Genomic DNA, 26,127 nt, shown 5'->3' with positions numbered 1-26,127 from the left:
AAAAGACTAAATTTCAGTTTTCGGAAACAAGCCAAAATTGATTAAATGGGCAGATTGGCTTTGACAGCTCGTAGTTTGAGTGTCATGAAATAAACAACACTGGTTAATATGTTCTGTCATGGAGGACCAAGCAGATGATATTTCATGTTTTTTAGAACTGACCGAGATTACAAAACATCACACTAGAACAACCACTAAACTAGCTACTTGCTCATTCCACCCAGAGCCTAACGAAGTCCAAGTGAACTGAACTTACTCTTCATTTTCTTTCATGCACCAACCCACCCATCCATCCAGTCACCTACAAAACCAGTTTGTCAACCAAATGAGACAGGATAGAGGTATTTTCTTGTTTTGAGAATACAGTCATTTTGTCAAGGTCTGACACATACGACATGCTCCATAAATGCTTCTTTGGCCATTTGGTCTTCAGGGCTTCCATGATTCAAAAAGCATATTCATTCAACAAATTTTGTTTTTGTGCTTTCCACATGCCAAGATCTATTCCTATCACCCTCATACAACAATGAATAAGACAAAGTGCCTTCTTGTATCGATATAATGTTGGGGAGGTGAGGAAGGAAGAAGAGGTGGCATAAGGAAAGGAAGGGAGGAAGTTATCAGTCTGTGACCAATGTTATGCAGAGAATAACTAGGATGCTCTGGGAATAAAAAGCAACTAGCTTTGCTATTTTGATACGATGCTTAGAGCAGACGTCTCAAAGCAGATGACATTTAGTTGAAATCTAAATGAAGAGAAGGAGTCGTCTGTGGCCAGACCAGGGGGAAGCTTTCCATGTACAGTTAACACTGAGAGTTAATGCTCTAGGGTAGGATTGAGCACTGAGTGTTCATGAAAAAGAAAGAGAAACAGTGTAGCTGAGATTCAGACTCATTTAGAGCAGTGCTGTCCACGGTAAATATAATGCAAGCCACCATACATAACTTAAAATTCTCTAGTGGCCATATATGTATTACAAAATAGGTGAAACTAATTTTAATAATAAATTTTACTTGATCCAATGTATCCAAAATGTTATCATTTCAATATGTAATCAATACAAAACGTATTGAGATATTTTCATGCCCTTTTTTTTCATTCAAAGCATTCAAAATCTGGTGTATATTTTACACGTACAGCACATGTCAGCGTGGACTAACCCTATTTCAAGGGCCCGATAGCCACATGAGGCCAATGGCTTCTGAATTTGACAGTTCAGATTTAGAAGTTTGTAAGATAGGATAAAGAGCTTGGATTTTTACTCTAAGCCATTGGAGGGTTTGAGCAGGAGAGCGATATTATCTGATTTACATTTTTAAAAGGTCATTCTTTGTGGGCTGCTTGTGAAAAATGGATTATAGGGGGACTGCAGGAGGAGAGAACCAGAAGTCAGAGCAGCAGCTGGGAAGCCACTGGGTTGGTGCAGCGAGGGAAATTGGTGGTTTAGACTGAAGTAAGAGGTGGGTAAGGAGATGGAGAGGCTGGATTTGGCCCATGCACGATATGCAGGGTAAAGGCTTGTGGGTCACAGTGTTGAAATCAATACTTCTATATATACATTGGACTCTGCCACACTTCGTAAATTACACAGACCTTCAAAATATTGTTCTACTATTAAATAATGCCATGAGGACTGTGCTAGTCTTTGCTGAGTGTACGATCCCCAGTACCAGGTCAAATAATAATGATCCATGCCGAGAAAACAGAATTAAAGCACAGGATGACTTAACACTGAGCCTGGAGCAGTGAAAAGAAGAAAGTGTAGACTTCACTAGCACTGGCCTGTAAGTTTCCCTCTCAATTGCCTGCCTATCTGTGGCCTGCTGTAGAAGCCTAAATTTCTTAGGATCCTGCCCTTGCCCCATTTCAGCTCTGCACAAATCACTGCAAATAACTCCTACCTTTGTTTTTTGTTTTTTGGTTTTTTTTTTTTTTTTTTTTTTTTTTTTTACTCTCTTCCAAAAGAGACACCAGGAAGTAAGTAGTCCAGCCTCTCATCCATCTCCAGTCTCAGCTCCTGCCCTTCCCAGTCCCTCAGCCAATGAACCTCAAAGTGAGACAGGGCCACAGAGGAGAAGGAAAAAGTGATCTGCTCAGAGAAACTTCTGAGCAATTGTGGAAACACGCAAGTGGGGAGACAGCCAGAAAGCCAAGAAACAAGCAACCTACCTAAATAGTCTACAGAATTAAAGGTCCCGTGTTTACATAACACTCTACAATCTGCTATGTGCTTTCCTATATTTCCTTGATTTAGTCTTCAGGAAGACCCTGGAGGTAGGTGTTTTTTCGAACATTTTCAAGAAAGGAGCTGACTCATCTGAGCTCATACAACCTGGAGGAAATGGAACCGGGGGCTCCGAATCAATCCCTCAATCCCATTACACCCATGCCAAGGTAGGAATGAGTCTGTGTGGCCACTCTGGGGAGGCAGCCATGATCAGGCAGCTGTGCAACACACAGGGAAGTCATACACACCAGGGATCAGTCTTCCATACTGAGCATGGAAGTCATTTAGATCAGGCCACGTGCATGCCGGGCACCTTTTCCTCATTTGTGTCTTCTCGTATTTGAGTTTCAGACACTGCGTGTCAATAAGTGAAGGGCTGCTCTGAACTGAGGCTGTCAGTAGCATCTGGGATCAGCCCTAGAGTGGAGAATCTGGCCAGGGCAGGATGGAAAATGTTTTCCATCACAGTTTATTTAAATATTTCCAAATTAAGCTGACCAACCTTGAAATGCCTCGGAAAAGACAACCAAAACCCCTAACACCCTAAAAGAAAAAAAGCAGCTAAGATACATGAGCTATTTATTTCCTTTCAATTGTGGTTCTTGTCTAGATCTAAATAGAAAAACATTTTTAATACGGACTTGTTTCACCCTGTTTCCATCACAGAAGTACCATATGAAAACAAATTAACATCAGCCGATGCAGCATTTACTACTGGTAAGGCACACCTCTGAATGTTATACATTTAATCTTAGTAACAACTCTTAGAAGCAAGGCCCTACAATTATTCCCATTTTACTTATGAGGACAAAGAGAGAGGAAGAGAAGAGCAGGAAGTCGGTAACTGGCATTTACTGAGCACTTACTAAAGGTTCTCCACTGAAGGGAGTGTCTTGTACACTCTGAATTAACTCCTGAATCCTCCCACAATGCAAGGGGTCCTGCTATGCACATTCTACATGTGAATAAACTGACTCAGAGAGGCAAGCAACTTGCCAGAATTCATAGGACTCTATAATAGAAGCAGGATTCAAACCCAGGTCTTGCTAGTAAGTTCTGCTACTGCTGCCAGAGATCCTCGTGATTAGAGCGTCTCATATAAAACAATTCAGTGATGTGGAATTGAAGAAGACCATTATGTTCTGGTGCACGAACAGCATGACTCTTCCTTCATTGCCTTTTCATAATCTGGCTCACCGGTCTGTTCATTTGGCTGCTTAATAGGCATTTATTGAGTGTCTCCTGCACGCAGAGCACATGTACATCATTACCCTTGCTCTGTCTCTGAACATCTGCCCCCAGCATGGTCATGCCCAGTCTGGGATGATGCTATGCAATAAACCCAGGCCTGAACTGCTTTGCATAGCTGAAGAGAGAAGGGGGATATTTATTGACCAGAGACTATCCATCAGGCTCTGTGCTTGGCACTAGCTAGTAATCTAATACCACAATCCCAAGAAGTAGGTATTTGACACTCATTTTATTATAAAAGTGGACACCAAGGCTCAGATAATTTAAGTGACAGAGCTATAAAGCACCGAATCTTAGTAAAATGATATATATGCTACTTCCAATTGGCTACCCAGTGAAAATTAATGATTACAGCAAAAACAAACCCACAAAAAAACAAAAAACAAAAAAAAAATCAAAGACAACCTGAAGAGCACTAGGCTTCTTAGGGTCAAAGCTAGTTATGAAATCTCCCTGTCCACCCCTTCTCCCACCACCCGCCCCCCCAAAAAAAAGAAGGAAGGAAGGAAAATCATTTATCAACTATTGACTCAGGACTAGGACAAGATAGGTTGGACAAACAACTCAAATCATATTTTGAATATTTGGGGGTCAGCCAAACTCTCAGGATACTCTGCCAAGCTTATAAACTCATTCAAAAAAAAAAAGCCCATGTGAAATTGACGGGAAATAGGCTCCACATGTGTCTTGCTCATTAGCTTAAAGTTTAAAACAAATCTTTTCAAGAGCCACTGGTGACACAAGAAATCTTTTGAGAGAGGGCTCTCCAATGATCCTCACCCCAATATAAAACAGGAAGAAAATCTTTCTAAAGTTGATTGAGGAGGGCACCTTTTGGGATGAGCACTGGGTGTTGTATGGAAACCAATCTGACAATAAATTTCATATATTGAAAAAAAATAAATAAAGTTGATTTTCTGAAAAACAGGATATTGTATGTGGCAAATGCCATTACCCAGAGGTCTAAATGTGACTCCGCCTGGAAATTATAGTTCTTGATTGGGGCTATGAAATGGGACATTTCCTAAACCTCATTCATTCATTTATTCACTCATTCATTCATTCATTCATTCATCTATTCATCAGATATTTTCAACTCCTGGTTTATACCAGCCATTGGGCGGGAAGCAGGAGATATTGTTGTGAATGATATATCCTCATAACAAAGCTGAGGTTTGAACTTTCCATTTATTCTGCCTTCACTTCCAAGAGCACATGGTTGGGGGCCATGTGGCAGCTGCTGTTATCTTCCAAATTCAAACAGAATATAAACCTTTTTTCCATTTCCAGACAGAACATTTTGCCTTCACATCCCCTCTATGAGACCATTTAGTCTGACATTTATTCATGCATCCATTTATTCACTCAGCCAACAATAATTAAAATGTGCCGAAGAGCAGTATACAGTAATGTATAATGTAAGCTCCACGGCCAGGCTGACTAGGCTTTTCTCCTTACTAGCTATGCAACCTCTCCAAGGCTCTATTTCCTCCCCTGTAAAATGGGGCTTCTAACAGGACCTGCTTCAAGAACTTGTTAGGAGGATTTAATCACACACAGGGCACCTGACACACTCAATAAAATGGTCATTGTTGGGGCGCCTGGGTGGCGCAGTCGGTTGGGCGTCCGACTTCAGCCAGGTCACGATCTCGCGGTCCGTGAGTTCGAGCCCCGCGTCGGGCTCTGGGCTGATGGCTCGGAGCCTGGAGCCTGTTTCCGATTCTGTGTCTCCCTCTCTCTCTGCCCCTCCCCCGTTCACGCTCTGTCTCTCTCTGTCCCAAAAATTAATAAAAAACATTGAAAAAAAAATTAAAAAAAAAAAAAGGTCATTGTTGCTATCGTTGTTACTGTCATGTGCCATGACCATAATCAAACAAATCAGGCAAATCATAAAATCAGATGAAATTTACAAAGGGACCTTGCGGGGACAGACACCACACAAGCACCGAAACAGAAAGAAGTGGACTGTATCTGGCAAGTCTAATGTGTCCAGCAGCCTTGAAGCACTCCAGCTTGCAGCCACTTCATTTTTTGCCTGAGTGAACATTATACATAATTGATCACACTGCACAGCCCATACCTGAGAAAGCTGTTAGTTCAATAATTCACCTTGTCTGCTTGCATAACACAGACGTGACTCTCACAAGCTGGCCTGAGCAGCCATTAGTCAGGAGATGCAGTGCTTATGTGATGGTTCTAGAAGAAGTAGCCTGAGCATATCCCGGCACTGGGAGGTGAGAGACGACCCCTCCACATAGTGCTTTGGAAAAACAGGCCCACAGTGAATATCTAGGATGGACAGGTATCAGGGGCAGGAAATGAACTTCTTCCCCCAGGATGGGATGTGTGCTTTTTCAGTTTATAAGGATTAAACTTAGCAAATGATGTTGCCCAGAAGAATTGTTCCCTAAGGAAACTTGAAAGAGAATAACAATGTTCCAAGTAGGGTCAATTTACTCGTTTAAATGGTAAATAATCATGCAAATGTGGATGAATGAAATTATCACAGCTTTAAACTCTATCTTTGGGACAAATAGAATGGTAAGGAAAGAGGAGTGAAAACTGATACAGGAAACAGGAAATAATCACAGATAAACGACTTGAGTATCAGAGAAGAGTCTAGAAAACACGGGCCAGTATTCATGCCTCCCACATGCAGTCAGTATTCGTGGGCTTCTACATCATGTACTGTTGCAGAAGGCCATTCGTTCATTCATCTAATAATTTATTTGTTGAATATTTTAAAGAGAAATTTTCCATATATATATATATACGCATATATATGTATATATACACATGCATATATACATATATACACATGCATATATATACATACATGTGTGTATATATGTATATATGCATATGTATATACACACATATATGTATATGCGTGTATATAAGTATACATATGTATATGGAGAATTTCTTTAAAATATTCAACAAATTATATACATATATGTACATACATGTATATATGTATATGAAGAATTTCTCTTTAAAATATCCAACAAATAAATTATTAGATGAACAAATAACCCTCTGCAAAAGTGTACATATATAAATATACACATATAAATGTATATATGTGCATTTATGTATATGTGTATACATGTGTGTGTATACACACACACACACACGAATGTATATATATTTGTGCAGTTACCAAAAAAGAAAAAAATTACGAGAGTAATAGACCTTCAACTGACAAAATTGACCCCCATGGAGCAGACCTAAACCCAACCTACAACCTGAAACCAAGCCCAGCTGAGCCCAGAAAAACACCACAGAATCCTAGCTCACTCATAAACCTGTAAGTATGAAATAAATATTGCTTCTATGGGAGGGCTGGGGTTGTTACATAGCATTATTGCCACAAAACCTGACTAACACAAGAAGTTAAACTCAGTTGATACTTGCACTCACATTCATAGTATGCAGAGAAGCGTGGAAAAGTCAAGAAATTTCCCTCACTCAGTGTTGCCCGAATATGGCCTGTATCAGCTGACAGAGTCACTCATATAAGTAGTCTGAAGTCCAGAAATCAGATGGCATTCCCATATGCTATAATCTAGGAAACGCTCAGTTATTTACAGGTGCTATCCACTTCCTTATTAATGCTGCCACTTACAAAGGGCTTGCTGCTAAGCCCTTGCATATATTACCTCACTGAATCCTCAAAAAACCAAAATGAGATCGTTATTAAGATTATTCTCATTTTAGGGGCACCGGGGCGGCTCTGTCGATTAAGCATCAGACCCTTGGTTTTGGCTCAGGTCATGATCTCGCGGTCCGTGGGTTTGAGCTCTGCGTCGGGCTCTGTGCTGGCAGCACGGAGTCTGCTTGGGATCCTCTCTCCTCTCCTTCTACCCCTCCCCCACTCAGGCTCACACAGAGAGGTTAAGAGAAGCATCCAAAACCACACAAGTGTAAATGGTGGAGCCAAGATTTAAATCCAGACGGTCAACTTCCAGAGTATATTAAACTGCCACTTTTGGAATCCATGGGGCTTGCAAAACTGTTCACACCTCCCTACTCCTCATCCAGCCCTATCCACAGATTGTTCTTCCACCCTCTGCTCCTTGTCAGGCCTCACTGATTCGGGATCCAGACAGGGGTTTGAGGAACCCACGTGTAAACTAACCCCGCGCATTGTCCTTAAGTAAACAAATCCTGTGATGACTCAGAGGTGGTCCTGCTGGAGGCAGGAAGGTGGGTTGTGGGCTAGGAACCTCCTTACAGCCATCTGGCTGTGGGCTATTTATTGGCTGGCTTCTTCCTTCCTTACTTCGGTGTGTTCTCACAGAAACCCCACAGTTGTTTTTTACCACAAACTTTCTCTTCCTTTCCAGGAAAGGCTACATTTCTTATTTTTTCTCTTTAGATACTCAATATCCCTTGCCCCCACTTTTCTCTTACTGCTCTTACAGCTTTGTGTATTTTTCTTTGGTTTACAGTCTTTGCTTTTACTGCCCTCAAAATTCCTCAAGGGCTTCTAAAGGCTTTTTATGTTTCTTCCATCTTCTCAGGATGCAGTGCAAGGCATATTTCATTCAGGTGGATCCAACATTGTACTTGGAAAAGAAACAATCCCTTCTGAGATTGTTTGGCCAAAGGAAAAAAAGAAAAGTAAAATTTCTGGATTACAAAGGCAATACATGCTCATTGTAGAAAAAGTTGGAAAATACAGGTAAGTAAAATAAATAGAAAAGCTACCCATAATTCTTCCCTCCTGAGATTACTGTTTTTGGTTAATATGCTAACGTTTTTGATCTATTTCCTGCCAGTCCCTTAAATACATTTTAACATAATCATGATTTTACAGTACATGAAATTTAGTAGCTTGCTTTCTCACTTAATATTATAATGGAAACATTTTTTTCCAAATCCCTAAAAATTATTAGAAGGGCACTTGCCAAAGCATGCCAAGGACCATTGGTCTCTAAAAATATCCCACATCCAAAAAGTATGGGGACCATGGTCAAACACATTTGAGAGACAATGTATGTGACATGGCCCCATCTTGGAGATGTGCGTAGAGTGGTTTGTTTAAATACCTGGAAAGCCGTGCGGTCAGAAATCTGTTTCATTTTATTTACTCAGCTATTCCCAACGACATTTGAGCATGCATCCCATTTTTTGGAGGAACAACTGTTAAAGTCCCACAAAGCTAGTGTCTTTTGAGGCCAGATGGAGGCCTGATGAAGGTGCTAGGGATTGCTTATTGGGTCCCCCCGAACTTCTCTCTGGGAATCAAGTGGTGTTAAATACGTGGGCCCCAAAACTCTAAAAACAAGACATTTTTATCAAGCTCTACAGGCAAACCTAGTCAAAGTTAAAAGAAGAGATTCAGGAGCATATGCTTTTCCAGATTCGGTTCACGTTCTTGAAGAAGACAAATCAAACTAACTCATTCACGCATTTCAGCTCATATCAGTTGGTCACACACACTGCCAGGCCTCTGGCAGGGCCCCCTGGTTTCCTTTCTTTTGTTATTTTTCATACTTTGTTTTATTTTTTAGTTTTTACTTTTTCAATGTTTATTTTTTGAGAGAGAGGGAGAGAGAGACAGAGCGTGAGCAGGGGAGGGAGGGACAGAGAGAGAAGGAGACACAGAATCTGAAGCAGGCTCCAGGCTCCGAGCTCTGAGCTGTCAGCACAGAGCCCGAGACAGGGCTTGAACACAAGAACTGTGAGATTATGACCTGAGCTAACGTCAGATACTCACCCACCTGAGCCATCCAGGTGCCCCCTTAATCCTTTTTTTAAATGTTTATTTATTTTTGAGAGACAGAGAAAGAGAGCGCTGGCAGGGGAGGGGCAGAGAGAGCTCTCTCTCTCCAAAGCAGGCTCTGTGCTGACAGCAGAGAGACTGATGCAGGGGTCGAACCCATGAAACATGACCATGACCTGAGCCAAAGTCGGACACTTAACAGACTGAGCCACTGGGTGCGTCTCTACTTGTTTACTTTCGCATTTCATTGTCCTCACACCCTTTTCACTACTTATCATTGTACCCATTTCACAGGTGAGTAAACTGAAGCTGAGCAAGTATGAGATACTGACTGCAGGACATGGGACTTCTGTCGGAGACCACACTCCCTGCAACATTGCAGCTGGCTCTGGCCAGTCTCTCTCAGCAGCCAGCAATGGGCACCCAAGCTTCCGATGTGGAATGAAAACTGGTGGTCTGAAGCCAAAAGCTTTCATCCTAAAACTATTAGCCATCTTCTCAGCCACTTTATTATGCCCCAGCCAGAATGGATATTTCTCTCTCTTATCATCTAGCAGCATCTTCCTCTGAATGCACCTCATGTTCCTGCATATTTGGATTATACGCTAAATCTCTCTTTCAATCTCATACATTAAAAGCACTTCACTTAATGTATTGAATTTCGGCTCTTTTGGTACATTGGAAGATGTTAGGAATGCAAAATCAGAAATCCATTTTAAGATAGAATACTGAGTGGTGGATCACAGACCATCTTCCCTTTAAAGGAGAGGAATTGGAAACAGAGTTGGCATGCTCTGTGGGTTTCATTAGGGAAAGATGAAGAAAAGCAAACTAGACTTCACTGAACTATTCCAAGTCAAAAGCCTTATATATATTATCTTACTTAATCTTTAAATCCATATATAAGACAGTTGCCATTAACCCATTGTACAGAAACTGAGAGTCACTGAAGAAACTACTTGTCTAGGTCCATGCATTTAGCAAGGAGTCCATCCAAGAGCTATACCAAGATCTTTCTGAATGTAAAGCCATATGGTGGCTGTCACATTCATCTACCACTTGCAAGAGAAATGACTCCAGATTCAGCCCCCGGCCAAAGAAAGTTTACTCGACCCCCAACCCTGGAGCATCTGGATTGATGGGTAGAGACGCAAGGTAGGAATTGTATTACAAGGCCTGGGACAGTGCTGTGGGCTGGAGGGACTAGGCAAGTGTTCAGTTAGGACCAATGTCAAAGGAAGATCAGTAGACCTGAGACCTGGGATTCTTATGATCTCTGAGTACAGCATGGGACTGGCCTGCAGGGGCCCAAGCAAAACAAGCAAACTGGAAACAGAAGTGCTAAGGGAGATGAAAAAGCATGGGAAGAAATGCAATCAAATATTAAAGTCCCAAATAATCAGGTTAGAGAACCCATGTAGTAATGAGATAGTGGGGGTAAATCAGAAGGAATGGATTCCTAGTCATGAGTTACGTAATTCAGTCTTGGAGTTTAAGACAGGCTAAAACTGAGGATGTTATTTTATTTATTTCTCCTAGCTTTTGTAGTTATTCGTTTGGTGCATTAATGAAAAACACATCCTTTAGCTATTTCACATATTAAGTTCCAGTTTCATTTACTTTAGTCCCCCCCCCCCCCACACACACATTTGATAACTATTAATGAATCCAGTATACAAGGCAACTCATAAAAATAACTGAGCTACAATTCATCACCTCCTCTTCTTTTGTGTCAGGGAAAAAAAGTCCTCATGGCAGGACCTGAGTTAGGACTGCTGCCCTCATGGCCAGGGGTTGGCCCGGTTATGACAGGGTTTACTATAGGAGAGATGTTGCTGGATAAGTCTCAGGTTGCCCTCTCTACCTCCCAGGACAGTTACAGCTTGTCCGGACCAATAAATTCTAGAATATGACCTCCCTCCACCTAGCCAGTGAGGGAGAGATAAACGAATAGTGAGACGAAGTGCATTCATCAACTCTGGAAAGGGACAAATTCTCTCTTGAATAGAGTTGTGCTCTGACATCTCCCCTGCCCTCAATCAAGCATGCTTATATCTTGTTAGTGCATGTGAGACAAACTGGAAGTCCCCCCCACCCCCCAGGCAGAGAGCACACCCTACCAGGGTCAGTGTGGCATTAAGTATCTGTTACTTTTGACCATTCATAGGTGTGCTGGCTGGAGAGAGGGGAGATTCAATGGGAAGCTTATGCTAAGAAAGATGGAAAGGTGGCATTCTAAGAATCAACTCCAGCAGACTGGAAGTATCCACCTGATGCGTGGTGTCAAGAAGGATTCTAAGGCTCGCTAGAAAAGAGTTGCTCCATTAGCCATGACCGCCATAAGTTCCAGAAGTTGGATAGGACACCACTTTAACCAGCTCGTGAACCCTCTGCTATTCATAGATGTCTGGAATGTAGTACTGGTAGGACAAGCCCAGTGATGATCTGTTCATATGAGAGAAAGAGGACGTTTTGGAGAAAGATGCGTCCTTAATACTTTGAAAGTCACAGCCGACCTCATTCCAAAATGACCCCCTACGTGGCAGGAGAAAAACAAGCTGAAACAATGTCCCAATAGAGAATGGTGCTGAGCTGATGGAGAGAGCCATGTGCAAATTCCAGTGAGGGACTGCTCCCCAGCACAGACATGAGGGACAACGGGCTGTAGCCCAATGCCATGACACTCAGATCAGCCTCTAGCCTGGTTCTCACTAGGCCACCTGAGTCCTCAGAAGAGAGAGCTATAAAGGAGAGCAGAGCCAAAGAATTTGGACACGAAAACACATAGGTAGTACTGCTTTGTGTTTCAAGAGGGAGAACGGCACTCTTGGGGATAACAGAAGTTCTCACTCTCTCGGTATGGGACCTTTAGACCGGAAAAGAGAACTGGGTCTCCCAGAGCAGAGAAGAGAGAAGCATCAAAGTAGCAGTGATGCTGGTACCCAGACCTGCCAAGGCATTCGCAGATGGTCACCATGGCAACTGGTAGCCAGAAGGCCACAGGTGGAAGGTCACAGCGAGTGAGCTACCCTAGGAAGTCTCTTCTCTAAGCCAGAGAAATGGGCTTGGAGGAACTATAGCTTACTAGGATCTTCCTCCAGGAGCAAGTCATGGAATTGGCATCTGTGATTCCCGTTGGTGACTTTTTTTTGTTGTCCCCCAGGGCCAATGGCCTGGAAATCCCTGCTTCCCGGTATCTCTGTCACCACAGCCCTGGAGGAGCACTGATGTGTTTTCTGTTCTGTCTGCCGCTCTGAGGCCAAGCCTGCAATCAGCCCAGACTTCTCCATTCTCCCCTAGATTTCTAGAAGGGCTTCTCATAGTTTTCTATTTCTCCCTTTCCCAAAACCCCTCGCCTGAGTTGCCTGACCAAGGGAGCCAATAAATCCCTCTTAAACTAGTGGGAGAAAGGAAAATACTTCAAAGAGCTGATTAGGAGCAAAGCAAATGTTTCTGTGGAAACATTTAATTCATTCCTGGCAAGCCAGGCCATCAGTTTGGAAAAACAGAGCTGCTGTGTGATCATCCAGCAACAAGAGCCGCGCTTTACTGTTCTCCCTCTGGAAGCCTATTCACTGGGCCACTGAAAAAAGAAAACAAGAACGAAAGAAAGGTAAAGCCGGCATTCTCTCTAGCAATCTGGAAGTAATAGCAAGCGTTGTGAGTAACTATTGTTAGCAGGACTCGCACAGCGGGGGAGAGAGCCGGCTCCAGACTGGCCTGGGAGAACTCTGAGCATTGCCCCTTTTGGGTTCATCTCTGGGGCTCTTTCTTCTTATACACGAAAATGATCTCTTAACTACAGAGAACAAACAGAGGGGAGGTAGGGCGGGGGAGATGGGTGACGTAGGCAGAGGGGGTGAAGAAGGCGGAGGGGGTGAAGAGTACAGTTGTCAAGATGAGCACGGGGTATTATACGGAGTTGTTGAATCACTATATTGTACACTTGAAACTAATACAACACTGTGTTAACTACCCGGAAACTAAAATTAAAAAAGAAAGAAAGAAAGAAAGAAAATGATATTAGCTCTAAATGGAATACTGATAACTATTAGACCTCCTTGCCTCCCTGCCCACCACGAAGGGAAAGTGGAATTGATTTATTCACCACTCACGTGTCATTTCATTAAGAACTCACTGTCTGATGTTTGAAATACTAGCAAATACAACCACACACGGATCTGGGTGGATCTGGCAGCCTGAATCCGCTAAGGGACATTCAGTAGGCTTAACGGTATCAGCAGACGCGCAGCCTGAGGGCAACTCCTCACCTCTGAGGGAAGGCTCTGTGGAGGGATCAGAGTCCCCTTTCCTGTCAAGATCTGACCTACAGAATCAATCCAGCCCTCCAGCTGGCCACTACAAACTGAGGGGAGCGGCACATGACATGAAACACGTCCCTTCCAGGTCTCAGCCCCCACGTGAGCTTTGCATTGCCACCGCCACTGTGGCTTCATCTGACAAGGAATGAGTGACCAGGCCAAGGTCAGGCAGCCTGGTGGCGGCAGAATCCATGGCATTTCCCCAGACACCTGCCATGTCCAAACTGGCCCCGACTGAGACCACCAGCGCTCTCCAGCTCACCCTCCATTATCTAGCTCTCAGACTCCCCAGACTCTTGGCTTCTACTATGGTCGTCCTGGACTCCTGCCCCAAGCCAGGCCCCCTGCTTCCAAAAGAGACACACAAAATGCAGCGGTCACCCTCATTCTGACAGCTTGTCAACACAGAGGGGAGCAGAGAGAGGTAAAGGAAGCTACCGTGTGCAAACCCCTGGGGCCAAGAGCCATTGCACATACCAGCCGCAATATTGGCATAAATCACTTTAGGAGGAAGATATCTCTATGTATTTATTCCGTTATTCTTTTACTGCACTCCCAGGTTTGAGCCCCTGTCGTCAAAACCTGTGAAGGAAACGAGAACACAAAAATAAAAGATATGACCCTTTTCTGGAGGATTCAGCCTGGAAGAAGAGATGCACTGCCTAGCCCTAGACAAAGTTCCCTCCTTCTCCATGTCACAGCTCTGGAGACTGGGCCCCCACCCCCCTGCTCCCTCTCCAGAGCAGCCAGCTTCCAGTTTACCTGGGGAGGTCCCCTCCAGAGCGGGGCACTGGTGCAGAACACGGTGACCTCAGCCGAGCCCACCGGTGGCTACAAAAGCCAGGGTGTGGGCTTAATTGCTGATTCTACAGGGAAGCTTTTGGGGAAGAAAAGCGATATGAAAACAGCAATATGGAATTAACAGATGGTTAATTTCTCTAACCATCCTGGTCACTGGCTGGCGCTTCCCAACCTCTCCTGCGATAGCACGGGCAAGTCCCCCCACCGGCTGGTTTTCTGCGTGTTTTCTGCTTTGCTTTCTGACCCTCATTACCTCCCCACCTCCACCTCCTGAAGGCAATTTGTCCTTTCCTCAGCTGTAGGCAGGGAAACTCCCGCTCCCAACCCAGGCTGCCAGCACCCTAGCCCAGGTCAGATCCTTAATTATAAGTAAACAAAGAGTGTGGAAGACGGTCAATTTGGTGAGGGTGAAAGGGAGACTTCAACTAGCCAGCGAGTAAATGGCAATGAGAGGAGGAGAGAGGAGGAGAAAGATACGAGAGAAAGGCAGCCAAGAAGAAAAGTGAGAGACTCCCAAAGAAAGCACTGCTATTTGGCGAGCTCGCCTGGAGCCAACCCTGCTGCCTCATCGCTTCCTTTCCCATAAAAGGTGTGGGAAGCACTATGTCCTGTTTCTGATTTCCTGTGAGATTGAGCTAATGAGAAAGAAGTGATGGAGGGTGGGGTGGGGTGGGGGGGCTAGTGAGAACACGTGAGGACAGAGGCCTTTTATCAAGGAGTCCGAAGGATAGAGCACTTGCCGTAAGTTAGATCCCATCAAAACAGCTTCGTGTGTGAATAACGCGTTTTCCTCACTAGTGGCTTTTGTCTGCGGTGATTAAGCCTCCACGTTCAATTCCAGATAACCCTCCCTAACCTGACATCCTCTATTCAGTCTACAGAGGGAGAAGTGGGGTTTGGGGAAGGGCTAGAGGGGACGGAAGAAGAACTGAACCAACACCACTACATTTTCTGTGCACGGCTGCAGCTGTGATGACAATGGTGGGCTTGACCGATGGCCACAGTGGGCAGGAGCACCTTCCACACAGAGCCAGCACCTCCGAAGTCTGTTCTGTGGGGGAATTTAGTCTCCAAATGAAAAGGCTTCAGCCCCCAGCTCCAAGGGAAGTTCAGTGACCCCATCATCCCACAACACGTACATAATCATGGCGATGTCAGGCAATTTCCCAGAGGGTGCCGGCTCGCTCAGGGTCTGCTTGCTGAGAATTCCAGCTCTAGCTTTGAAACTCAGCAGCTCCTCACTGTCCCAGCTCTCGCGCTGCTGCTCTCACTCTGCTGGGTCAGGCCCAGCCTTTCCTCCCCGGTTCACCTACACTCACGTGTTTGGTGGAGGCGTGAAGATAATACAAACTCGGCCACAGAGTATCTGTGGGTCGCTGGCCTCCTGCCTTCTTTTTACCATCCCTCTTTTTAGGACTTGTTTGATTACCTTTAACTTCCAGGGCACAACTTACAAATTTCTGTATAACTATGTATGTGGAATAAATGATATCTTTGTTTTCTCATTTCTCCCCCATCTAGACCAGCTCAAGAACTTATTGTTTCATACTCATGAGGCCCTTTAAAGAGTTTTCCTAAATAAAAAAGACCATATTCGAAGAGATAAGAATGCCTGCCTTAGAGTTTAGGACAGCCATCTTGTTCCTACATTATTATCCAATTTGGATATTTTCTAATGACCTATTCTAGTTCACTCATCCTGTTTTCTGTCATGTCTATCTTTTTCTATCTTAGAGTTCACAATTTCAGACATTGATCTTCTTAAGCTCTAGAATGTTCATTTTAATTTTTGAAAATAATGTTCAATACTCTGGTAAAATTTTCAAATGTTTCTTTTTTGAATGTAGAGTCCCAAAGAAAGTTTATTCTCCCTTTTGCTGGAAAAGGGGAGGTGGTGCTGATCATCTTAATCCAGTCCTAGCTGAGATGAATCTGGGCTACTCTGCATGTTTTGTTAGGCTCGGTCTACTTCTGGTTCACCCTTGTTTCTTATATACAGCTCTTCGGGGCTTTTAACTGAGTCGAGTGCGTTCATGCAAGTGAGTCTTAAACTCGACTGTTTTCTCAGCACAACGAGACTACTGTTCAAATGTTTTTTATCGTATCTCTAATTTTTCATTCTAGCCCCAAAGACCACAAAAAGGACCTCCCACTTCTCTGTCATCCATTTTTCTGTGTCTCTGCTTGAGGCCAGCTGGCTGTTCAGCCTCTGGTCCTTGCCCAGAATCAGGCAAATGGCCACAAGCAAAAAGCAGCAACAGATTTTCAGCTCACCTCTCTGCAGTTCTGAACTCTCTAGTCTCCACTTTTCAATCTTCATTGCTTCAACAGATCCCTACTGCCTTTAAACTAATTATTCTCGTATTTTATCCTGATTGTTTTATTTGTCCTTAGCAGAAAAACTGGTCTGCCCCCTAAACTTCCATTGTACTTATAAGCCACATTCCACTCATTTATTTTTAATTTTATTTTTCTTCCTATCCAGGTCACCTGAGTTTTCCCAAATTATTTAGTATATCAGGAATGTCCATCTATTTATTATCCAAATAATAATATGAGAAACCAGGCTACATGCCTGAAGATATATTGGCCTATTTTTTTGGCATTTTTTTTAATGTTTATTTATTTTTTTTGAGAGAGAGCTAGAGCGGGGAGGGGTGGGGGGGGGAACAGAGGATCAGAAGCAAGCTCTGCTCTGACAGCAGTGAGCCCAGTGTGGGGCTGGAACTCAGGAACCGTGAGATCATGACCTGAGCCGAAGTCGATGCCAAACTGGCTGAGCCACCCAGGCACCCCTATTGGCCTATTTTTGAATAGGAATGTTTACAATCAGTAGAGACTGTGGAAAATTTTCTCCAAACAAAAAAAACTCTGAACTTTTGAAATTATAGATTTCCTTGAAAATGTTAAAGTTAAGATGAAATTCTTAGGCAAAGATCTGGTTCCTTATATATTAGAGGATCCCTTCTCCTTATACGTCCATAGCTCTCTGCTCTGCCCCAACCATTTCTGTAAGTTGAAATCTTTGCTAGCATATGAAAATAGTGCAGAATTAATAAGGAAAGAAGGGTTTGATACAAAAACATTATGTTTTCTTTATGCAGCAAACTTCAAGGGTCATATCATGTTTCCTTTACACACACTTTACAGATGAAAAGTGAAATTCAGAGAACTCAAGTCATTTGTCCAAGATCAAATAACTAGTAAATGATAGAGCAAATAAGGGGTCTAATTCTGATACCCTAGAAAACACATGCAAATCCAGAAAAAGTGACACAGCATCATCTCTGTACTGGTTTCCCCATGTGGTATTACAGGGGAAAGGTGAGGTTGATTGGTTTATTTAGTTCTTTCCTGGAACCATCTGTTTTCTCATTTCTCCCAAAACTGAAACATATCTAGATGCCTATAGCATTCCAAATGTAGATTTTACAGATGTCTTTTTCTCCCTAAATACAGCACAGATTGTAGGTCCTCCAAGGGTTCCATGAGAAAATAAATCCTCTTGCAACAGACACAGAGATGCAGCACCTTGTAAGTACGGAATAGTCATATCAGAAGGAAATGCATATTTATTGGGAAAATTTTTGGTTAGGTGGCCCATCTAACAACAATGAGCTCTGCAGTAACAGAGTAAGAAATGGAATCTGTACCATCCTGCTTCAGTCCCATGAGACTCCTGGAGAAAGAAGCTATGGAAGGGGAAAAAAAAAACCCAAAATACTTCTGTTCAGGTGGTGGTAGGCATAAAGTCTCTAATAGGAGAAGCCTCCAACAATGACCTTCCTTGACCATGGGATAGAAATTGATAATGTCCCCAGCAGCTTTCTTCAGAGGCAGTAGCCCACTTCTTGTCAGCGGTGGACACTAATTAATATCTCCCAATTACTGAGGAACAACATGTGCTGGCCACTATGCAAAGTAACTTGCATAAATTTTATACCAATCTTTCCAGTGGGATTAGCTAGCATGATTCCCATTACATAAGAAAACCAGGCTCAAAGGGAAGCTAGTTGGCCAAAGTCACATAGCTACTAAAGTCTAAATGAAGTCTGTGACTCCATAGCACATATTCTTTTCAATTCTTACATTCCGTCTTTCTACTTAGGCTTTTCATAATCCTTTGTACATAGGAGGAGGCTTATAACATGTGACCTGCTCATTTTTGAAATTGTCTAGGCATTGATGAGGTTTGTTTAAGCTGATGTTTGAAATCTGTGCAACTTCTGCTGTCTCTGCCACCTTAGGAAATTCACCTACGATTTCTTCTAATTTCTCAAGTAATTTGAAAAGCCACGTTCTCCTGGTTAAGTTTCGAAATGACTTGCTTGTGATAATCAAAGGCTTTCTTGCCTGGGATTTTTGGAACTACTCTATTTGACTGGTCTCGTGGAGTAAATTCATCTGCGGGATACTACTTGGTGCCTCAGTGTTACAGAAATGAGCAAAACATAATCGTGGGCCTCATGGAGCTCCTGATTCATTAGTTATGGAAGTCCATTAATTAACCCGAAGAATGATAAATCTGTATTAGAGAAATTTGTTGGTGCAGTTGGGAGTAGAGAAAAAAAAATGGCACCAATGTCCAACTCAGGAAATACGAGAAGCCTTCCTTAAAGGAATGCTTTAGAATTTGTCTTCCATCCATCCTCAGGACTCAAACTGCTGATGTTAAACTTTCTTCACCATTTCGCTAATAGAAGAGAGCACTCTCTTTACCTCTCTGGCAAGAGCAGACCCGAATAACCAACTACTTGTCCATCTGTTGAGATATCAAAAGCCCCAGGAGAAATTCTCTCCCCTTAAATTTATAGCAGTGTAGCTTCATCTTTTCACCACTTGGGTTTTATTCCACACTAACACATAAACACCCTGAGAGAGATAAGAAATGATAACATCCTTCCCCCCTCCACAAATTGGCGATCAAGGTGAAGAATATGAGAAAGATCTGTGGTATGTTAAATACTAACAATAATAAGTTCAATTGGTCTTGAATTCCAATGCTTCCATTTAATTGTTGTATAATTCTAGGTTTGATATATCTCCGATCAGATTCTTACTTTCCTCATTGTAGACAAAGAAACACAGCTGCTCTACTTGATTCTTGATGAGGATCAGAGAAACAAAGGATATGAAAGGCTCTCTGCAGTTATCATTGGGCAGAAAGAGTAGACAGGATGTCTACTGGAGTCAAATCAGGGATGCCACTGAAAGCAAGATTTTATGCACAGGGGATCTTACAGCCCCCTTACCGCATTAGAGCGATGACAATAATGTCCTTTCTAGCATATCTGTATTTTTAAGGCAACCTATACTTCCCATGGCACCTGAGACCCCCATCCCATCCACAATCTGCAGCCAAGGGTTAATTAGACTAGGAATGAGATTTGACGCCAAAGTGGCAGAAGCAATCAAAAATATTTCTGGAATAATTAGATTCTGCTTTTAGAGATTTGAAAGAGAAATTCATAGATTCAGTAAGAAGAAACTGACTCCCTAATGTCAAGAGGTAGATTGAGGTCAAAGAAGGCTACATTGATCAGGGTCTCTGCAGAAAAACAGATGGTATGTTCAAATCAATTATTTTGAGGACAGTTTTTAAAATAGGCTATTTATAAATGTATGAGTCAGGGTAGGAAAACCATAAGGAATAATGCAATACCCTAGGTCTAGTCATTTCAGACACCATCACCAACGAAAGGTAAGAAAATGTAAGACAGGGACAGTCACTAGAATCTAGAGTTATATGAACACAGCCATGTGCCCTTCAGTTGGCAGACAAAAAGTTTACTGAGAAGTAAGTACCAGATCTTACTCTGTTTTTTCTCCCCAGTCTTTGGCCAGTCCTATATAATAGCCAAACCCATCTAAAGCCACCTAGAAAGGGAACCCTTTGGTATAGACTTCTGGAGGAAAAATAGGATGAGAAAGAATAAGAACTGATCTAGAAGGCAAATTGAGCATATGGCAGCCAGCACATAGACCTTAATGGACCATGTGCAAGACTACTTAAAAGTAGCCAAATGGCTAGGAATAGCTGAAGAGACCAGAGATGCAGAGATGCTCTGACACACCATGCATCTGATGAGAGAATAGCCTAAATTCCTGCTTCCATATTATGTGCTTCCTGTACCCGGAAATCCCTATCTCCTTTTACTGGTTCTGACTGAAGCAATTCCTTAGTCAAGCACTGCTCACCAATGCTCTACTCCCTGTGGTAGGCCATTTCAGATATGGCTCCCAGTGATCTCTGCTCTTGTAATACCTTTCCTTGAGATGTGGGGTAGGCCTTAGTGATTTGCTTCTAACATAGAGAATATACAGCAAAACTGATGGGATGCCACTTTTGAACAAAGACTGGCTGGGAAGCATAGACTTCTATACTCATCAGGCTCTAACGAGATGCCTCACTCTCCTGCTTGGGTGGTGTTAGAGAAGGCTGAGTGGGGAACTAGGACTTTCCGACCCACCTGGTAGAAATAAGGAGAGCCCCTGCAGTGTCAGTGGAGGCCATATGGGGAACAACAACAAGGTGCCCCCTCTCTGAGCCTGGTGGTATCAGCAGAGGTCTAGTGGGAGGCCTGAATCTCCACTCCTGCCAGCAGTAGCGATGAGCTGCCCCTGCACCCATGGTGTGAGTAGAGGCCAAGTGGAGACATGGCCTCCCCACTGGCAGGAACAAGAGAACTCTGCCGGTGCAGTGTCAGAGGAAGCCAGCTGTTAGGGACTGAATCGTGTCCCCCCTTCATTCATACCTTGAAACTCTAATGCCCTGTACCCACAAGGCCAACAGCTATTTTCCCTTGCTTCGTCTCTGACTCTGGCAACTCAGGGTCAGCTGGGGTGAGGATAGGGAAGTGGCAAGAGAATTACAGCAAAAGTGACAGAAATCCTGTTTTACATAACTAGTGCTATTTGTAGTATCCGTTCAGCTACTTTCAGTGCTTTCTTTCTTTACTTCTGCTTTGGGTAGAAGGCATGGCAAGTAGCCAAATTCTAGCTCTTTCTTGTGGAGCACATTAATGGCTCTGGTAGAGAATGAACCCTCCAATCCCATCCTAACAAGGAGTCTGCACTGCACACCTCCCTGGCTGACCTCTTACTGTGTCCCCTCAGCTCCTTCCCTGAAGCACTCGACCCCTGCAGACCCTGTGCCCTGGGTCCCACAGCTGGAAAATGGTCCACCAGGGCTTTCAGGGTACAGCATAGCCTCTGTCTTCTCTAACTAGAAGGGGCAATGACGAAGAGAGAGTATGTCTCTGATGTCCTCCTTTTCGATGCACTACATCTTCCCTCTCTAACATCCATGTTCCCATGTCCCATTGATCCAGACTCCCTACCCGTGCTTTGGTACCCCATGTAAGGGGATGGGTTCCCCAACTGTCTTCTGGTTCCGTGGCAGTGTCTGCTGATGGCTTAACCCTCCTCATCTTCCTCCCCCCCTCGGGTAATAAACAGGATGTTTCAACTCAGTAGAATATCTTCTTCTTGTGGTCCAGATTATCGGGGCTTCACGGTGGCTAAGGAAGTCATGCGAATCAAATGGACTTTTTAATTTGTGGCTCTGCCATTTATTAGCTACATATATTTGGGTGGGTCATTCCACCTCTCTAGCCCTCAATGTGCTTATCTGCCAGTGGGGAGGGCTCCCTCAGATGGATGGTGCACACGGCATGTCCCACAGAATGTTAATATCCCGTTAGAGGCTTTTAGATCACAGTCCTAGGTTCACAGCCATTGAAGTAGAAGTGTTCTCTGACAAACATAAAATGATTCATTCCTGTATATAGAATTTTCAGTTTACTCTGATAGGGACTTTGGCTTCTCTGTGATTCTCCTGGCACAGGGCTGCCAGAGAAAATACAATGGAGAGAAAGCCCGGGGCATCTAGGGATTCCTGGCTATCTGCTTTCTAAATGAATACACTTTCATCTGGTTCCATGTGAGAATTTTGTCCTCCTATGATCTATGTCAGTATTTAAATACATTTCTGTTTTAAACAACCTCAGACCTGTGGGAGCTTGTTCTAAAAGAAGTGTGATAAACTCCCCCATATCATATATATATATATATATATATATATATATATATATATACAGTTAAAAAAAATCAAACATCTCGCCTGCCAGGGATTTATCTCTTGAAAATGACAATAGGCTGCCTCAGACTTTAAAACATCTAATTTGTAAGTGATCTATTTTTATAAAGGGCAGAGAAGGGGTGGTGGTGGGGAGGTATACAATCTCATTAAAATTCTCACGACAATTTAATGAGGATGGATTGTCTTCATTTTACAGTCGATGAAACAGGGGTTCAGAAAGATTAAGCAACTTTTTCAAGGTCACACTGCATGTTAATAAGGAACCTGGAATATGAAGCTAGCTTTCCCTAACTGCAAATCCCATGCTCTTGGTGCTGGCTATAGGAACCCCACTGATGCCACTGGAAATACATAGGGGTGCTTTGAGTAGGAGAAAGAAAACAAAACGAAAAATGAGTCTTCCAAGTTCTAGAGATAGAAAAAGGATGGGCACAGCTAAGCAATGACAACAAAAACATAAGAGACGAGAACCTGAGGACAATCTCACAGGGAAGGCACACGGGTCATCTGGTATTCCCTCCCACCTCTACCCCCAAGCCCTCTGTGTGACGCAATGCACCTTGTACCGTCTCAGGAATGAAACATACAAATAGCTGTGGGAATAGCATTCTGGGAAAAGGAAACAGCAAGTGCAAAAGCCCGGAACTGGAAACCTGTCCAGCATTTGGAGACAGCAGAGAGGTCTATGGAGAGCAGAATTTCTGGAGCAGGACTAGAGGGGGAAAGGATAAGATAAGATGGGAAAGGGAGCAGTGAGCCAAAACATACAGGTTTTTGTAGATCCTAGGAAGGATTTGGGGTTTTATTCCAGCTGAGATGAGTAGCTGCTGGGTTTTGAAAGGAAACAAGCAATGCTCTGATAGAGCTTTTAAAGGTTTACTCTGGCTGCTGCTCTCGGGGTGCATTGGGTGGTGGGTGGGGGTGGGGAGAAGGGAAGCAAGGGTAGGAGAGGGAGCACCATCAGCAAACTCTTAAAATAATAAGAGAGGTTGACAGTTTGGACCAGGGCAGGAGCTGTGCGATGGGGAGAGATGGTCAGATTTGGGATGTATTTTAAAAGTAGGGTTGACAGAAGTTACTGATGAGTGAAATATAAGATACAGAGAGTGTGGAGTCAAGGACGGCTCCAAGCTATTGTTCCTTCTCAGAACCTTTCCACCTGCTTTTTTGTTCCAGCAGTTGCTATGGCAACTAACTGCAGTGGGCGTAGCCCGGCAGCACCTTGGCCTCACTGCACTTTGCATCTCCTGCCCTTTCTGCCCCAGGCATTCGGGCACCTGTGGAAGCCTGGAAGATCCAGGAAGTCCACACCACAAGGGCAACTTTTGGCCAGTGGTGATTTGGAACAGGTGGGTAATATGCACCCTCCTTAGAGAGAATCCACTGAAAGTAAGCCCCCAGGAGCCCACAGCAGTAACCAGCTCAGCCGTACTCCCTTGGACAGGATTTCCCTCTTTCCTTGTGACTCTTCCCAGTCCTTTACTATTGTTCCCTGGGTTCCCTTTCCAAAATAAAACTCCTCCAAGTAAGCCCTTGCCTGAGGCTTTGCGACTAGAAGCGTCCTCCATTTACTGAATTGTAGGGAACTGAAAGGAGAATATAGAGAGAAGAACGAATATAAAGAGTTTAGCTTTAGTTTGAGATGCCCGTTAGACTTACAAGTGGAGGTGGTGAGGAGGCAGCTGGCTGGCTTGAGCCTGGGATTGAGAACACAGTGTGCAGAAGAGACGAGGCTACTTGTTTGCAGTGGTCCTGTGTCGGGTGTAATGCCCCATGTTCACGGACTCCCCGCTATGACAAGTCTCCATCTCTCACTGTTCCCACGGTGGGTGACTCTGTTCCTGGCCCTGAAGGGCAGCTGAAGAAGACAATGAAGTGGGGCTCTGTGGAAGGAGCAGACAGTGGCGTGTCCTGTCTTGTGATGACAGCTCCCCATGCTCTCTTAGGTCTAGCTCCAGCAGATACTGTGTCCTCATGGCAGATGAGCAGTCACATTAGAATGAAAGCTTGTCGGAAAAAGTCAGTGCAGCCGCCTCTGCAGAGGGACCTTGTCTGATGGGATTCTCTTCCCTCCATTAAGATCCCCCCTGAGCTTTCAGGGAAGGAGAAGACCAAGTGAGATGAGGGACAGTGGGAGGTGGTGGAGAGAATGATCAGCTGTGTTCCCTGGAGCACCTCTGACAGCCTGGCCCCGGTCCCCAGCCTGAGTCTGGCTTGCACAGACACTGCAGAGACAGGACTTGGCTTTTGTTTCACTTCCATTTAATTTGCCCAAATGAAAACTGCAATTACTGAGCAGTTATACATTCCCATGTGCTTCAGGGATGCTGTCCCTGACACATTTGCCACCCCCATTTGGAAAATTCACCCATAAAGGCATCACACTTGCTTGCATAGTGTGTGGAAATCTGCAATGTCATCCTTTGTGCAGGGGATAAAAATTCACCCCAGGGTACCAATTTTAATAAGGTTTAATTAGACCAATTTGTAGTAAGCTGAGGTTTCCACTTTGCAATTTGACAAGCAGCTTGAGCTGCTTCACTACATTTTTATGTTCAGGAATTTCTGGATCTCAAACAAAAGGTCGAATGGAACATAAAATTCTATCTGAAAGACTCCTAAAGGAGTAGTGAATTTCTGTCATCGTGTGTGTGTGTGTATGTGTGTGTGTGTGTTTTAGAATGTCTTTACTGATGATTAAATGGTGATCTTGGGTAGCCATGGAGTCGAGCCCATCAATGAGGTCCAGGAGGGCAAATAAAACTGGTCCTCCTCTTGTGAAGACCTTGCTACTAGCTCATGGCCCTCTTTCCAACAGAGTACGTGAAAGGCTTTGCAGTCTCCAATACGGCCCAGAAATAATCACTCAAATTTACTTGGAGTTGGCTCAAGAGATCAGCCATCTTTCCTAGGGACGGCAAATAACTTTTATATATTATTCTTGGATCAGAAAACTGATTGAACTACGTTATCTTTACGATCTGCAACAAAATTGTGTTTACTGAGTTGTACTGTGATGCCATATCCCTGGAATTTCATCCAGGATCCTTAGAAGGAAAAATTTTGCAAAATTCACTCATATTGCTGTAGGGAAATAATTGAGGCCACTGTTCATCAGAAGGGGGATGCGGGTCAGGACACAAAAATGGAGCAAATGGAATAATTCTTTCTTCGATGAATGTTTGACATCAGAATTTATAGATGTTCTGCATAAAAACGGAAGGAATGCTCCACAACCGAAATAAGTTTCAAAAAGGTCTCTAAGGCAAACAAAGCCAGTCCTCTATGGAGATAGTGTCTACACTGCATCTACACTGCTGGGGGCAACAGAATGTTCTCCTGCTCTCTAAATATCTTCCCTTCTGATCTGATATAGCACCTTAAATGCCTACATTAGAAATAGACTACTGCTTAAAGATGTTAAATGCCAGAGGACTGAAGATAAGGAAAATGGAAATATGGTACCTAATACTGATAATGGGTAAGGCCTCAGAGCAGCTTAAATATATTTTCAAAAAATTGATTCCTGAGGGAACAGAACCAGGCCAGCTACATTTTTTAAAGTTTATTTTATTTTGAGAGAGAGAGAAAGACAGAGAGAGAGAGAGAGAGAGAAAATGAGCAGGGGTGAGGCAAAGACAGGGAGAGAGAGAATCTCAAGCAGGCTCCACACTGGCAGCACAGAGCCCAATG

The 26,127-nt window shown here is 43.6% G+C and overlaps 1 long non-coding RNA gene across 1 annotated transcript in view; it reads right to left on the bottom strand.

Moving 5' to 3' along the window:
• The window catches only part of LOC109263953 (uncharacterized), a 75,638-nt gene extending 49,729 nt beyond the window's left edge, over positions 1 to 25,909 (bottom strand). Inside the window, exon 1 of the long non-coding RNA XR_002078494.2 lies at positions 24,094 to 25,909. This is a non-coding gene — a long non-coding RNA (uncharacterized LOC109263953). The remainder of the gene's footprint in view (positions 1 to 24,093) is intronic.
• Positions 25,910 to 26,127: the final 218 nt, after the last annotated feature.

Source organism: Panthera pardus, unplaced genomic scaffold (assembly GCF_024362965.1).
Source record: "Panthera pardus isolate Hobbes unplaced genomic scaffold, ASM2436296v1 HiC_scaffold_8, whole genome shotgun sequence".
NCBI classification, from domain to species: Eukaryota; Metazoa; Chordata; class Mammalia; order Carnivora; family Felidae; genus Panthera; species Panthera pardus.
Note: the sequence above shows the minus strand (reverse complement) of the source record. Positions and strands in the feature narration are given on the sequence as shown.